Source organism: Tamandua tetradactyla, chromosome 2 (assembly GCF_023851605.1).
Source record: "Tamandua tetradactyla isolate mTamTet1 chromosome 2, mTamTet1.pri, whole genome shotgun sequence".
Taxonomy (NCBI): domain Eukaryota; kingdom Metazoa; phylum Chordata; class Mammalia; order Pilosa; family Myrmecophagidae; genus Tamandua; species Tamandua tetradactyla.
The window spans coordinates 150,644,706-150,660,017 of record NC_135328.1 but is presented as its reverse complement, the minus strand read 5'-3'; the positions used below and the strand labels follow the sequence as shown (position 1 = coordinate 150,660,017).

At 41.1% G+C, this 15,312-nt stretch overlaps 1 pseudogene; it reads left to right on the top strand.

Moving 5' to 3' along the window:
• Window positions 1-2,720: 2,720 nt before the first annotated feature.
• Window positions 2,721-6,408, top strand: LOC143657628 (phospholipid-transporting ATPase ID pseudogene; annotated as a pseudogene).
• Window positions 6,409-15,312: the final 8,904 nt, after the last annotated feature.

Genomic DNA, 15,312 nt, shown 5'->3' with positions numbered 1-15,312 from the left:
TTGTTGCTCAGATGTGGCCATTCTCTCTCAGCCAACACGACAAACAAACTCACTACCCTCCCTCTCTCTGTGTGTGGGACATGACTCCCAGGAGTGTAAAACTTCCCGGGCAACATGGGACAGAAATCCTAGAATGAGCTGGGACTCGGCATCAAAGGATTGAGAAAACCTTCTCAACTGAAAGGGGAAGGAGATAAATGAGACAAAATAAACTGTCAGTGGCTGAGAGATTTCAAATAGAGTCAAGAGGTTATCCTGGAGGTTACTCTTCTGCATTTTATAGATACCCCTTTTTAGTTTAAGGTGTATTAGAGAGGCTAGAGGGAAGTGCCTGAAACTGTAGAGCTGTGTTCCAGTAGCCATGTTTCTTTAAAATGATTATATAATGATACAGCTTTTGCAAAGTGACTTCATGATTATGAAAACCTTGTTTTGATGTTCCTTTTATCTACATTATGGGCAGATGAGTAAAAAATATGGATTAAAAATAAATAAATAATAGGGGGAACAAATGTTAAAATAAATTGGGTAAAGGGAAATCCTAGTGGTCAATGAGAGGGAGGGGTAAGGGGTATGGTATGTATGAGTTTTTTCTTTTTTCTTTTTATTTCCTTTTCTGGAATTATATAAATGTTCTGAGAAATGATAATGGTGATGAATATACAAATATGTGATGATATTGTGAGCTATTGATTGCACATCAAATATGGAATTGTTCATACATTAAGAATGTTTGTGCTGTATGTCGATTGGGTGTATTAATAAAAAAATATTTTTAAAGATTTTATGTGAAATAAAAAAAAAGAGGTCCTCTAATCCTATATAGATTATTGTATTGCCTGGCTACATCCTAGAGTATATTAAGTATATCAAAAAGTATTGGCAAAGTCCCTTGAGGGATGGGAGAAAGAATATGGAACTATTAAACCTGACCAACAGGGAATCCGTTGATACTGTGTCAAACTTTAGGGACACCCAAATCCATAGGCCATGCCCTTGATCTTCAGGCTTACTCTAGCTTATGTAGGTAGCACGGAAGCTTAGCCTACCTATAGGTATGCCTAAGAGTTACTTCAGGAGGACCTCTGTTTTGCTCAGATGTGGCCTCAGTCTCTCTAAGCCCAACTCTGCAAGTGAAATCATTGCCCTCCCCCCTACATGGGACATGACATCCAGGGGTGAAAGTTTCCCTAGCAATGTGGGAGATGACTCCCAGGGATCAATCTGGGCCTGGCACTGTGGGATCAACAATTCCATCCTGACCAAAAGGGGGAAAAGAAGAATAACTAATAAAGTATCAGTGGCAGAGAGAGTTCAAATAGAGTTGAGAGGCTACACTGGAGGTTACTCTTACGCAAGCTTCATTTAGACCTTGCTACCTATCATAACCTGACAAACTCCAACCAGGACCATTCCAGCCAATCCTAAAGGACACCTGGGGCAATATATAAGGTTCCACAAGGGTTCCATGCACTAGAGTAACTTTCTAGAAACTTACAACCTCCAGATGGGTCCCTGGCCCAGGTAAGTCCTGAAACCTAGAGGGCCCAGCCTCTCCAGAACATCAGATAGTTCCATCTCATTACCCCATATTAGTGACAGACTCTTCCAATATGAAAATTTAGAATTGCCATAACCCAAACACCCCTAAAGAGAGGGATGGAAAGATCAAAGGTCATGGTGGAATTATACAGTGATGATAGGATTTAACAAGTGAATATGAATGCTGAATCATTAAAATGATGTCTCTTTTAGTCTCCAGTATGTTAGAGCAGCTAGTAGTAAAAACCTAAAATTGTGGAATTGTAACACATGCCAAACCCTGAAATATCTTCTACAACTAATTGTGGTGTTATACTTTAAAATTTATTGCTTTTTTGTATATACGCTATTTTTCACAAAAAAGAAGGAAAAAAGTCGATTGTGATGATAAAAATATATATAAGCCTTTTAACCTCCTATATTCTGAAGCAGCTTGAAGGAAAAAAAAAATCTGAGGATTGTATGGCAGCTCATGACAAACTCAGGGACCTGTCCAGTAACTACTTGTTGAAGAGTGCTTTGAAAACTGTTGCTTTTTTATTTCTTTGCTTTGTATATATGTTATATTATACAATAAAAAGGTAAAAAAAAAAAAAAAAAAGAGAGAGAGATACATCTAGGATACCCCAAGGAATTGCAACAGGAACTCAAATAAGTACATGTACACACAGCATTATTCATAGCAGCATTAGTCATACTAGCTTAAAGGTGGTAAAGGGCCAAATGCCCATTAACGCAAGAATGGATAAACAAAATGATAGTCTATCCGTACAGTAGACTCATCCACGAAAAGGAACGAAGTACTGATATATGCTATGACATCAGTGAACCTCAAAAATATTAAGTGAAATGAAAGAAGCCAGACACAAGACACATATTGTATGAGTCCATTTATAGATAATACGTAGAGATATAAATAGATAAATACATATAGACAGAAAGCAGAATGATGGTGGCAGGGCAGGGGGAAGGGGAAATGGAAAGAAACTGTTTAATAGGTAAGAGGTCTACTTCGGAATGATGGAAAAGTTTTGGAACAAGATAGAGGTGGAGGTTGCACAATATTGTCACTGAATTGTTTAATTTAAAACAGCTAATTTTATGTTCAGTAAATTTCACCTCAATAGAGTATATTGTATACACACAGATGTCACTCATTCAGGGTCTAACTATCCACTATGCCCATTGTTTTAGGTTTAGATCCCTGCGACGTAGAGTCTGAGCTGGAGATTTGCAGCAGGTATATTGGAAGGACTCTCAGGACCGATGTCAAGAGAGAGTGAAGGGAGCAAGTTAGGGGCAGGACAGCTCCCTTCAGCCAAGAGTAACCTCCCCAGCAGCTGATGGAATCAGTACTTCCTCCTGGGACAGGGATCTGGGCCAAGCACCACAGCGTCCCTGTATCAACTAGCCCCATCTTGGTGCAAACCAGAATCTTTAGCCTGTATCTAGTAGCCCTCCCTCCACCTTTGCCCTGCCTTTGGCAGCCAGAGTGTTTGTTAAAACAATAAATCTCACCAAGTTGTTCTGCACGTCTCACCCAGTAGAAGCTAAGGCATTCCCTGTTACCCACAGACTCTCCAAGACCTGTCCCCAGCCACATCTCCAGTCTCACTTGCCTCTACTCCCTTCTGTGCTCAGCCCAGCATAGGCCCACGGCTCTCCTCTCCTTCCTCATGCACCAGACATGCCTCCGCCTTAGGGCCTTTGCACATGCAATGCTGCTCCCCTAGGAATCCATATAACCAGTTCTCTTGCTTCTTTCAGGTCTGTGAAAGAGTTCTCTTAGAAGTACCTAAAACTGTTGAACTGTGTTGCAATAGCCCTGATTCTTGAAGAAGATTGTATAACTATACAGCTTTTACAATGTGACTGTGTGATTGTGAAACCCTTGTGTCTGATGCCCCTTTTATCCAGGATATGGACAGAGAAGCTAAAAAAAAAAAAGATAAATAAATAAATAATGAGAGGAGAAAAAGGGTAAAAATTGGGTAGATTGAAATACTGTGGGTCGATGAGAGGGAGGGGTAAGGTACATGGGATGTATTTCTTTCTTTTTCTGGGATGATGCAAATGTCCTAAAAATGATCATAGTGAGGAATACACAACTATGAGATGATATTGTGAGTCACTGATTGTATAATATGGTTGAACTCTATGTGCGTGGATATTTCTCAGTAAAAAAAAGTAAAGGGTCAGAGCAGAAAGCTCAAAGAAACCACTATTCAGGAAATGGTCGTAGTTTTTTGTCATTATAATGACCAAGACTCCCTTCAATATCTACCTCCCCATGATACCTCCCCAGAAATATTCATCCTTCCTTTTTCTGATTTCCTCCAACAATTAAATACCAATTTACATGAGTATTTGATGTCTTTGCTATTTGATGTTTTACGTTTTATATATTATCAAGTCGCAGTTCTTTAACAAAGTTATAAACTTCTTAAAAAACACCCCACAAAACCATGTTTTCTATTGGGCAATGCCAAGCACATAATACATATTAATAATTATATCTTGGGAACTCAGACACCACTTAAATGATTGCTGAGTTTCTCAGAGGATCGGCCTTATCTCTCTCACCTTCTCTGAACCTAACCAACGGCACAGTGCCACTTATACATTCAAAAAATGGTACAAAGAAACCCAGTCTTCAAGCATTGTTCCTGTAATTGGTCAATGATTTTAATATAAAATACTATTTTCAGATTTAGCGCAAAACTGAACTTTTCTGCTTGTTTTTTACTTGATAGATTCATTTAGGCCCTGTTTAACCAAACATTAATATTTTAGCATTTCCTGAATGTGATACAATTTATTTCCCAGTATGTGCAACTCGAAGAAGAATTTGGTTAACAAAATAACACCCTTATGAAAATGAAGAGATTCTAAACACATTAATGCAAAATGTTAATAATAAACTGTGTGAGGTGGGGGACATGGGGACTCTGTACCTTCTGTGTGATTTTTCTGTAACCTTACAATCGGTCTAAATAATAAACAATAATAAAAAAGAAATTTAAAAATGTCCTCTTAGCAAAGTCCTTCTGAACTTTCCTTTCTCCATTTCCTCTACCTGTTCCCCAATATTTCAGATCTCCCTCCCTTGCTTTATTTTTTTCTCTCTAGCACTTACCACTGTCTAGTAGAATTTAGAACTGACTTAGTTACCTTGTTTATTCTCCATGTCTCCCATTACATTTTCTTTTATTTTTATTATTTGTTTTGTTTTGTTTCTCCCACTATACTTTAAGATCCCTAAGCAGAGTTTTTTTGTTTTGTTTTATCTTATTTGTTCCCTGTTGGATTCCCAGTGCCTAGAACAGTGCCTGGTGCAGAGTCAGCACGGCCGAAGTACAAATGAATCAATGAATCTTCTCAATAACACTGAGTCTCAGTGGGAGTGGAGGACTACACCTTCTCTTGGTGTCCAGTGAGCGGGAGGAGCTCAGGAAAGCCTGGGTGGAGATGATGGACTCATCCCACGTGGTGGGCAATGGCTTCACCTACCAGGTGAAACTCTCTTCTTCCAAGTTCACTTCTGTCCTGGAGGCTGTGGCTGGGGAGTATGCTCTGGTCATCAACAGCCATAGCCTGGGCCACACGTTGGAGGCAGACACGGAGCTGGAGTTTCTAGAGACGGCATGAGCCTGCAATGCTGTCATCTGCTGCTGGGCAACTGCCTTGCACAAGTGGTGGAGTTGAATAAAAAGTACAAGAAAGCTGTGACACTTGCCCCTGGGGATGGAGCCAATGACATCAGCATGATCAAAACGACTCACACTGGTGTGGGCATCAGTGGGTAGGAAGGGATCCAGGCCGTCCTGGCCTCTGAGTACTCCTTCTCTCAGTTCAGCTTCCTGCAGCGTCTCCTGCTGGTGTGTGGGCCACTGATCCCACCTGCACATGTGCATGCTCCTCTGCTATTTCTTCTACAAGAACTTTGCTTTCACCATGGTCCACTTCTGGTTTGGCTTCTTTTGCACTTCTTGGCCCAGACCGTCTATGACGGGTATTTCATCACCCTATAGAACAGCATGTACACCTCCCTCTCAGTCCTGGCTATGGGGGTTTTGATCAGGACATCCTGGAGCAGCAGAGCATGGAGTACTCTAAGCTCTATGAGCCAGGCCAGGTCAACCTCCCCCTCCCAAAGCCAGAGTTCTTCATCTGCATTGCCCAGGGCAGCTACACCTCCAAGCTCATGTTCTTCATCCCCTGTGGGGTGTTTGCTGAGGCCACCTGGCATGATGGCGCCCAGCTGGCTGACTACCAGTCTTTTCCTGTCACCGTGGCCACTTTCCTGGTCATTGTGGTCAGCATGCAGATTGGGCTGGATACAGGCTACTGAACAGCCATTGACCATTTCTTCATCTGGGGAAGCTTAGCTGTGTACTTTGCCATCCTCTTGCCAAGCACAGCAATGGGCTCTTCAACACTTTTCTGAACCTGTTCCGGTGTGTGGGGAATGCCCAGAACACCTGATCCTCAGTGGGGCTGACCATCGTGCTCACCTCAGTCGTCCGCATCATGCCTGAGGTCCTCTTTTGGTTCCTCAAGCCGAGCCTGAAGCCCAGTCTCTCTGACACGGTCCGCTACACCCCACTGGTGAGGAGGAGGCAGAAGCTCCAGCACCGCTGCATGTGGCTGGTCGGAGGCACAGATTCCCTGCACTCGGGCTGTGCCTTCTCCCCCCAGGAGGGCTTTGGGGAGCTCAACATGTCTGGCAAAAGATGGGGCTCATCTCCCTTGTTCTCTCCAGCTCCACCACCCACTCCAGTTCCAGCTCGGTTGAGAGCCGGGGCAGGGAAAAGTGACAGCACCTGCAGCCCCAGGGGCACAGTGGACAAGCCCCTCAAGGGGTGAGGCCTGGAATGGATGCCCTGCGCAGTTGTCGGAGCCTGCAGGGCTGGCGGGTCACTGAGGGGATGGCATCGGGGAGCTCTGGTCCTCATTCCCTTTGGCTGGGGCCCATCCTCCTTGCCTGTCCCATCACTTTCCCCTGGTAGACTCTCCAGGAGTGACTGGGGCTTCCCAGCTGAGTGGGGTGGAGAGGGCGGGTCCCAAGGCCAGAGTCAGGAACCAGCCTCACTGCAGGGCTAGAAATGGAACCAAAAAGAGAAGAAAAACTGTAAGAGGTTCGATCTGCCCCTGCCTTAACCAGGAGCCCACAGGGGGATTCTGTAATGGGTCCGTATTTTTTTTTTTGACTCCCATTCCCCTGAGGGGACTCCAAGACCATGTAATTCCTGAATTGCATGGAATGCATCATGCCAGGGAGCTAGAGGCCTGCTGAGGCCCCTGAGCCCCCCACACCATGTATGTCTCTCCTGAACTTGTGTTTAAGTCCAGTTTGGTATTTTTGGCAAGTGGGGGGAGGCCACTGTGTGGTTATTAGTTTGTGGTTGTTTTTTACCTCTCCTGGGGAAGAGGAGCAGGCTCCGACTGGCTGGCTGTGGAGTGGTTTGGGAGGTGCCATCTCGTATTTGGCCCATCTGGGCCTGGGGGGCATGTGGCAGAGAGGCTGCAGGGAGGGAGGTGCCTGGCAGCCCGGAGAGTCTAAAGGGGAGCTGCTAGGTCCTGTCTCCTTCCTCACCTCGAGAGTAAGGTAGGCCGTCCCCCCAGCACACACTCACCAGTTCCTGGATTCTGTAAGTCCTGCTGCTATTGGGCTGGAGCCTAGGAAAGTGGTCCCACCATTCTCAGTGAAATGAGGCTGGGCAAGAGATTTAGTCCTGGAGAAATAATGACGTTTACTCTAATTCTAAATTTAGACCCAAGTTCATTAGCAGACTCCCTTCTTACTTCCCTTCTCCCTCTTTAGGACTCTGTGACCCTGAGTGCCCTGAGGTGGGGCTGAAAGGGGAGGCTGGTCCTGCTTCTCCCTTTTCTGGGAAGGAGGAAGAGTCCATGGTCAGGGTGGTGGTAGAAGAAGAGGGCAAAACTGGGGAAGGGGAGTCTTTTTTTTTTTTAACTTTTTAAATTGTATAACATGACGTATATGCAAAGCAAAGGAAAAAAAAGGAATCGTTTACAAAGCACTCTTTAACAAGTAGTTATGGAACAGATTCCAGAGTTTGTCATGGGCTACCATTCCACCATCTCAGATTTTTCCTTCTAGCTGTTCCAGAAAATTGAGGCTAGAAGGAACAAATATTTTTTTATCACAATCAACATTTTTTTCTTTTTGTGAAAAATAACATATATACAAAAAAGTAATAAATTTCAAAGCATATCGCAACAATTAGTTGCAAGAACAGATTTCAGAGTTTGGCATGGGTTACAATTCCATAATTTTAGGTTTTTACTTCTACCTGCTCTAAGGCACTGAAGAAGAGGAATCTCGAGAAGGAAAGGCCCCTTTTGGCCATACAGCTTACAAACTCAACATCATGTCTGCTTGTGTGTCTCTCAAAGTGAAAGTCTGATTGTTATACCAAGGAGGAAACTATTTTTTTCATATTTGGTTTGTCTATATTATATACATATTTTATATAGATAGATAGATATAATTTTTTGATTCTCATTTTTAGGGCGGGAGGAAAGTACTAAGTTACACTGAGCTATAATTAAGGAACATACTATATATTTTATGACACATTTCTATACTTGCAAAATTATATCATTTAATGGATATAAAACATCAATTTCTGAAAAAAGAAACCAACCCTGTAATCATAAGTGTAGAACTTTCCTGGGTTCTGTGAGTTGTTTCAGCACATTATCAAACCTGAGGGGATATGTGAGGTGAGAGCCCTCAAATTTGTAGCCATCTGACCAAAGGGATGGGTGGCCCAGGAACCCCAAGTTTGTGGCCGGTGTCTGAAGGACGGGAGGATTGTGCCCTTAACCCGTGGAGTCTGGACTAACTCTGGGTATCTAACTGCATTGTAGTTGGTGTCCAAAGTTCACCCAGCTGCTGCAGCGACTTTGGCTTCTACTCTGAGGGTGGCGGGGAGAGGAAGGACGTCAGATTTAGGTGTTAACTGGCTCACTCTAGCTGCTGAACTGGCACTTGACTGAAGGGGGAGGCAGAGAGAGCAGCTGGGTGGACTAAGTAGGAGGCTGTTGCTACGACAGGGAGTTGCTGGTGGGGGTTGGACAAGGTGATAGTGAAGGGATGGGGGAAAAGAGTCTGGCTCTGGAGAGATCTTTGAAGGATAAGCCTTCAGGATATGCTGACAGACCAGATGTGAGTGTTTTAAGGCAAAAGCCAATATTCTTAGTTCATTCATTAACTAATTCATTCATTCAATCAAATTGTAACCTTGGGTAAATTCACTTAAGGATCTTTGTCTTCCCATAACTCCAAATTACTAACATTGCTGGGGAAATTGTATAACCTTGTAGACTGGTGTCATTTTTAAGAAGAGTAAGCATTTGATTATCATTTTATAATATTCAAGATATAATTCACCCCGGGTTCAATTCCTAGTCTGTGTGCTTCCCAAAAAACAAACAAACAAGCACAACAAACAAAAATTCAACAAATATTGCTGCAGTAACAGGATACTTACATGGAAAAATAATGAAATGTGACCCTGCCATAGGGCACACAAGAAAAAAAAGGTATAATGTACATGCCAGAACAATAATTATTTAATATTATTGTTCTAATTTGCTAGCTGCTGGAATGCAATATACCAGAAATGAAATGGCTTTTAAAAAGGGGAATTTAATAGGTTGCTACTTTACAGTTCTAAGGCTGAGAAAATGTCCCAATTAAAACAAGTCTATAGGTGGGTAGCCAAGATGGTGGCTTAGCAATGTGCGCGTTTTAGTTCGTCCTCCAGAACAACTACTAAATAACCAGAAACAGTACAGAACAGCGGACATGTTTGTGACCGGACACACAGTGTACCCCAGCCTGGACCAGCTGGACTGGCTGCAATCCTCCCCAGAACTGTGAGTTCCCCAAGCCGTGGCAGCCTACACCCATCCCCCACAGGCTGCTTCCCACAGGGGAAAGGAAAGAGACTTTACCAGCAGCAGGGGCTGAGCACAACCAAACACCAATTGCGGCATTAATTAACAAATTCTGACTACTAAAAATAGGCCCCCAGCTCAGGTGAACCTGGTAAAAGCGGAGGTCGCTCATTTCTGCCCCTGCTCCAAGGGGGCAGGGCTGATGGAAAAAGGAAAAAAAAAAAAAAGGAAACAGAGATTTTTGTGGCTGTGTTTCTACAAAGGCTTGACTGCATCTGGATTCAGCGGCAGGACTTCTCAGGCTGCAAATGCCCCAGGCATAGGCAGAAGAAAGCTCATTTGAGGGCTTGTCTGGAAACTGTGCCTTCCCCAGGGGAGGGGTGAAGCCCAACTCAGGTGGAATCCCTCCCTTAAAGAACTCAGACCCCAGGGCTAGGTAATTTGAAGCCATTAAAACCAGCCTACAACCTCTCCTCCGTCTCCACCTCCCTCCAGCAGGGAGAGTCTGCCAAAGGTATAGGTACCACATCATCTTATGCTGGTGGGACTCACAGGCAGACAAGTGCCACATACTGGGCAGGATAAGAGAAACAGAGTCCAGAGACTTCACAGGAAAGTCTTTCAACCTGCTGGGCCTCACCCTCAGGGAAAACTGGCACAGGTGACCCTTTCCTCCTGATAGGAGGCCAGTTTGGCCTGGGAAAAATCCGGTTGGGGTCTATAATACCTAAGCAGATCATCCTAAGGGGGGCGGAGGGCAGGGGGTGGGGGGAAAGGCACCATACAAGCAGGGCAAGAAACAAGAAAACAAGAACTGAAAAATTCTCCTCTGTTAAACAAAACCAAGCTAGAGGTCCAGAAAAAGCTGAATCGAATGTCAAAGAACAGATAGACAACAAATTCATCCAGCAAGAAAACTCTAGGTAAGAGAAGTGAAAGCAATCTCCAGAATAAACTAATAAGGTAATTAAATGTCTATACGCCAGCAAAAAATAACAAATCACACCAGGAAAATTGAAGATATGGCCTAATCAAAGGAACAAACCAACAATTCAAATAATATACAGGAACTGAAACAATTAATTCAGAATATACAAACAGACATGGAAAACCTCATCAAAAACCAAATCAATGAATTGAGGAAGGATATAGATAAGGCAAGAAATGAATAAAAAGAAGAACTGGAGAGTCTGAAAAAATAAATCACAGAAATTATGGGAATGAAAGGCGCAGTAGAAGAGATAAAAAAAGATGGAAACCTACAATGTCAAATTTCAAAGGGCAGAAGATAAGATTAGTGAACTGGAGGATGGACTATCTGAAATCCGACAAGAAACAGAAACAATAGGGAAAAAACGGAAAAATATGAGCAGGGACTCAGGGAATTGAGACAATATGAAGCGCACAATTATACTTCTTGTGGGTGTCCCAGAAGGAGAAGAGAAGGGAAAAGGGGGAGAAAAACTAATGGAGGAAAATATCACTGAAAATTTTCCAACTCTTATGAAAGACTTAAAATTACAGATCCAAGAAGTGCAGTGTACCCCACAGAGAATAGATCCAAATAGACTCCAAGACACTTACTAATCAGAATGTCAGGTGTCAAAGAGAAAGAGAGAATATAGAAAGCAACAAGAGAAAAGCAATCCATCATATACAAGGGAAACCCAATAAGACTATGCGTATATTTTTCACCAGAAACCATGGAGGCGAGAAAACCAGTGGGAAGATATATTTAAATTACTAAAAGAGAAAAACTGCCAACCAAGAAGTCTATATCCAGCAAAATTGTCCTTCACAAATGAGGGAAAAATTAAAACATTTTCAGACAAAAAATCACTGAGAGAATTTGTGACCAAGAGACCAGCTCTGCAAGAAATACTAAAGGGAGCACTAGAGGCAGATATGAAAAGACAGAAGAGAGAGGTGTGGAGAAGAGTATAGAAAGGAAGACTATGAGTAAAGGTAAAAAGAAGGAAAATTAGATATGACATATAAAATTCAAAAGGCAAAATGGTAGAAGAAAGTACTACCCATACAGTAATAACACTAAATTTTAATGGATTAAACTCCCCAATCAAAAGACATAGACTGGCAGAATGGATTAAAAAACAGGACCCATCTATATGCTGTCTACAGAAAACACATCTTAGACCCAAAGATAAACATAGGTTGAAAATGAAAGGTTAGATAAAGATATTTCATGCAAATAACAATCAGAAAAGAGCAGGAGTAGCTATACTAATATCCAACAAATTAGACTTCAAATGTAAAACAGTTAAAAGAGACAAAGAAGGATACCATGTATTAATAAAAGGAACAATTCAGCCCGAAGACCTAACAATCATAAATATTTATGCACCGAACCAGAATGCTCCAATATACATGTGGCAAACCCTGAAAAGAGAAATAGATACATCTGCATAATAGTTGGAGACTTCAATGCCCCACTCTCATCAATGGACAGAACATCTAGACAGAGGATCAATAAAGAATTTGAATAATACAATAAATGAGCTAGACTTAACAGACATTTATAGAACATTACACCCCACAACAACAGGATACACCTTTTTCTCAAGTGCTCATGGATCATTCTTGAGGATAGACCACATGCAGGGTCACAAAGCAAGTCTCAATAAATTTAAAAAGATTGAAATCATACAAAACACTTTCTCAGATCATAAAGGAATGAAGTTGGAAATCAATGATAGGCAAAGTGCCAGAAAATTCCCAAATATGTGGAGGTTCAACAACACACTCTTAAACAACAGTGGGTCAAGGAAGAAATTACAGGAGAAATCAATAAATATCTCAAGGCAAATGAAAATACAAGATATCAAAACTTATGGGATGCAGCAAAGGCAGTGCTAAGAGGGAAATTTATTGGCCTAAATGCCTATATCAAAAAAGAAGAAAGGGCAAAAATCGAGGAATTAACTGTCCACTTGGAAGAACTAGAGAAAGAACAGCAAACTAACACCAAAGCAAGCAAAAGGAAAGAAATAACAAAGATTAGAGCAGAAATAAATGAAATTGAGAACATGAAAACGATTGAGAAAATCAATAAAACCAGAAGTTGGTTCTATGAGAAAATCAATAAGATTGATGGACTCTTAGCAAGACTGACAAAAAGAAGAAGAGAGAGGATGCAAATAAATAAGATCAGAAATGGAGGAGGAGACATAACCACTGACCCCATAGAAATAAAGGAAGTAATGACAGGATATTATGAATAACTTTATGCTAATAAATATAACAATGTCGATGAAATGGACAACTTCCTAGAAAGGCATGAACAACCAACTTTGATTCGATAAGAAATAGAAGACCTCAACAAACCAATCACAAGTAAAGATACTGAATCAGTCATTAAGAAGCTCCCCAAAAAGAAAAGTCCAGGACCAGATGGCTTCACATGTGAATTCAACCAAACATTCCAAAAAGAATTACTACCGATCCTGCTCAAACTCTTCCAAAAAATTGAAGAGGAGGGAAAGCTACCTAATTCATTCTACAAAGCTAACATCACCCTCACACCAAAGCCAGACAAAGATACTACAAAAAAGAAAACTACAGAGCGCTCTCTCTAATGAATATAGATGCAAAAATCATCAACAAAATTCTTGCAAATCAAATCCAGCAGCATATTAAAAGAATTATACACCATGACCAAGTAGGATTCATCCCAGGTATGCAAGGATGGTTCAACATAAGAAAATCAATTAATATAATACACCATATCAACAAATCAAAGCAGAAAAACCACATGATCATCTCTATCAATGCAGAGAAGGCATTTGACAAAATTCAACATCCTTTCCTGTTGAAAACACTTCAAAGAATAGGAATACAAGGAAACTTTCTCAAAATGATAAAGGGAATATATGAAAAACCCACAGCTAATATCATCCTCAATGGGGAAAAACTGAAAACTTTTCCCCTAAGATCAGGAACAAGACAAGGATGTCCACTATCACCACTGTTATTCAACATTGTGTTGGAAGTTCTAGCCAGAGCAATTACACAAGAAAAAGAAATACAAGGCATCAAAATTGGAAAGGAAGAAGTAAAACTCTCACTGTTTGCATATGATATGATACTGTAGGTCAAAAACCCTGAAAAATCCACAGCAAAACTACTAGAGCTAATAAACGAATACAGAAAAGTGGCAGGTTACAAGATCAACACTCAAAAATCTGTAGTGTTTCTATACACTAGTAATGAACAATATGAGGGGAAAATCAAGAAATGATCCATTTACAATTGCAACCAAAAGAAAAAATATTTAGGAACAAATTTAACTAAAGAGACAAAAGACCTATACAAAGAAAACTACAAGAAATTGTCAAAAGAAATCACAGAAGACCAAAATAGACAGAAGGGCATACCGTGTCCATGGATTGCAAGACCAAATACAGTTAAGATGTCAATTCTACCTAAATTTATTTACAGATTCAATGCAATACCAATTAAAATCCCAAAAACTTACTTTTCGAAACAGAAGAACCAATAACCAAACTCATCTGGAGGGGCAGGGAGCCGCAAATAGCTAAAAATATCCTGAGAAAGAAAAATGAAGTTGGAGGCCTCATGCTACCTGACTTTAAGGCATATTATGAAGCTACAGTGGTCAAAACAGCATGGTATTGAAGCAACCAAAATGTCCATCAACAGATAGTTGGCTAAACAAACTGTGGCATTTACATAAGATGGAATATTATGCAGCTGTAAGACAGAATAAAGTTATGAAGCATGTAACAACATGAATGGACCTTGAGGACATTATGCTGAGTGTGATTAGCCAGAAACAAAAGGACAAATACTGTATGGTCTCACTGATATGAACTGACATTAGTGAATAAACTTGGAATATTTCATTGGTAACAGAGACCACCAGGAGATAGAAATTGGGTAAGATACTGGGTAATTGGAGCTGAAGGTATACAGATTGTGCAATAGGACTGAATATAAAAACTCAGAAATGGACAGCACAATATTACCTAACTGTAATACAATTATATTAAAACACTGAATAAAGCTGCATATGAGAATGATAGAGGGAGGAGGACTGGGGCATAAATGAAATCACAAAGAAAGACGATAAAGATTGAGATGATATAATCTAGGAATGCCTACAATGTATAATAATAGTGACTAAATGTACAAATTAAAAAAAATATTTTTTCATGAGGAAGAACAAAAGAATGTCATTACTGCAGTGTGCTGAAAATAGAGGGTAATTAATATTTAAAAATTTCAACTTATGTGTAAGACTAAAGCAAAAAATGTTTATTTGGTACAAATTTATACGTTGACTAGTGCATCTCCTAATATAACTTATGTAGATAGGTGGTTGAACACCTTAAATTGAATTCTTGATATTCTCACAAGCAGTGAGGGCAATCAAAGCTATAGGCTGACCCCCCAGTCTTGGGCTTTGTTCATATGAAACTTAACCCCAAAGGGGATAAATCAAGCCTACTTAAAATTAGGCCTAAGAGTCACCCCCAAGAGAGCCTCTTTTGTTGCTCAGATGTGGCCTCTCTCTCCAGCCAACACAACAAGCAAACTCACCCCCTTCCCCCAGCCTATGTGGGACATGACCCAGGGGTGTGGACCTTCCTGGCAACGTGGGACAAAAATCCCAGAATGAGCTGAGATTCAGCATCAAGGGATTGAGAAAAACCCTAGAATGAGTGAGACTCAGCACCAGGGATTGAGAAAACTTCTTGACCAAAAGGGGGAAGAGTGAAATGAGACAAAGTGTCAATGGCTGAGAGATCCCAAACAGAGTCGAGAGGTTATCCTGGAGGTTATTCTTATGCATTAAGTAGATATCAC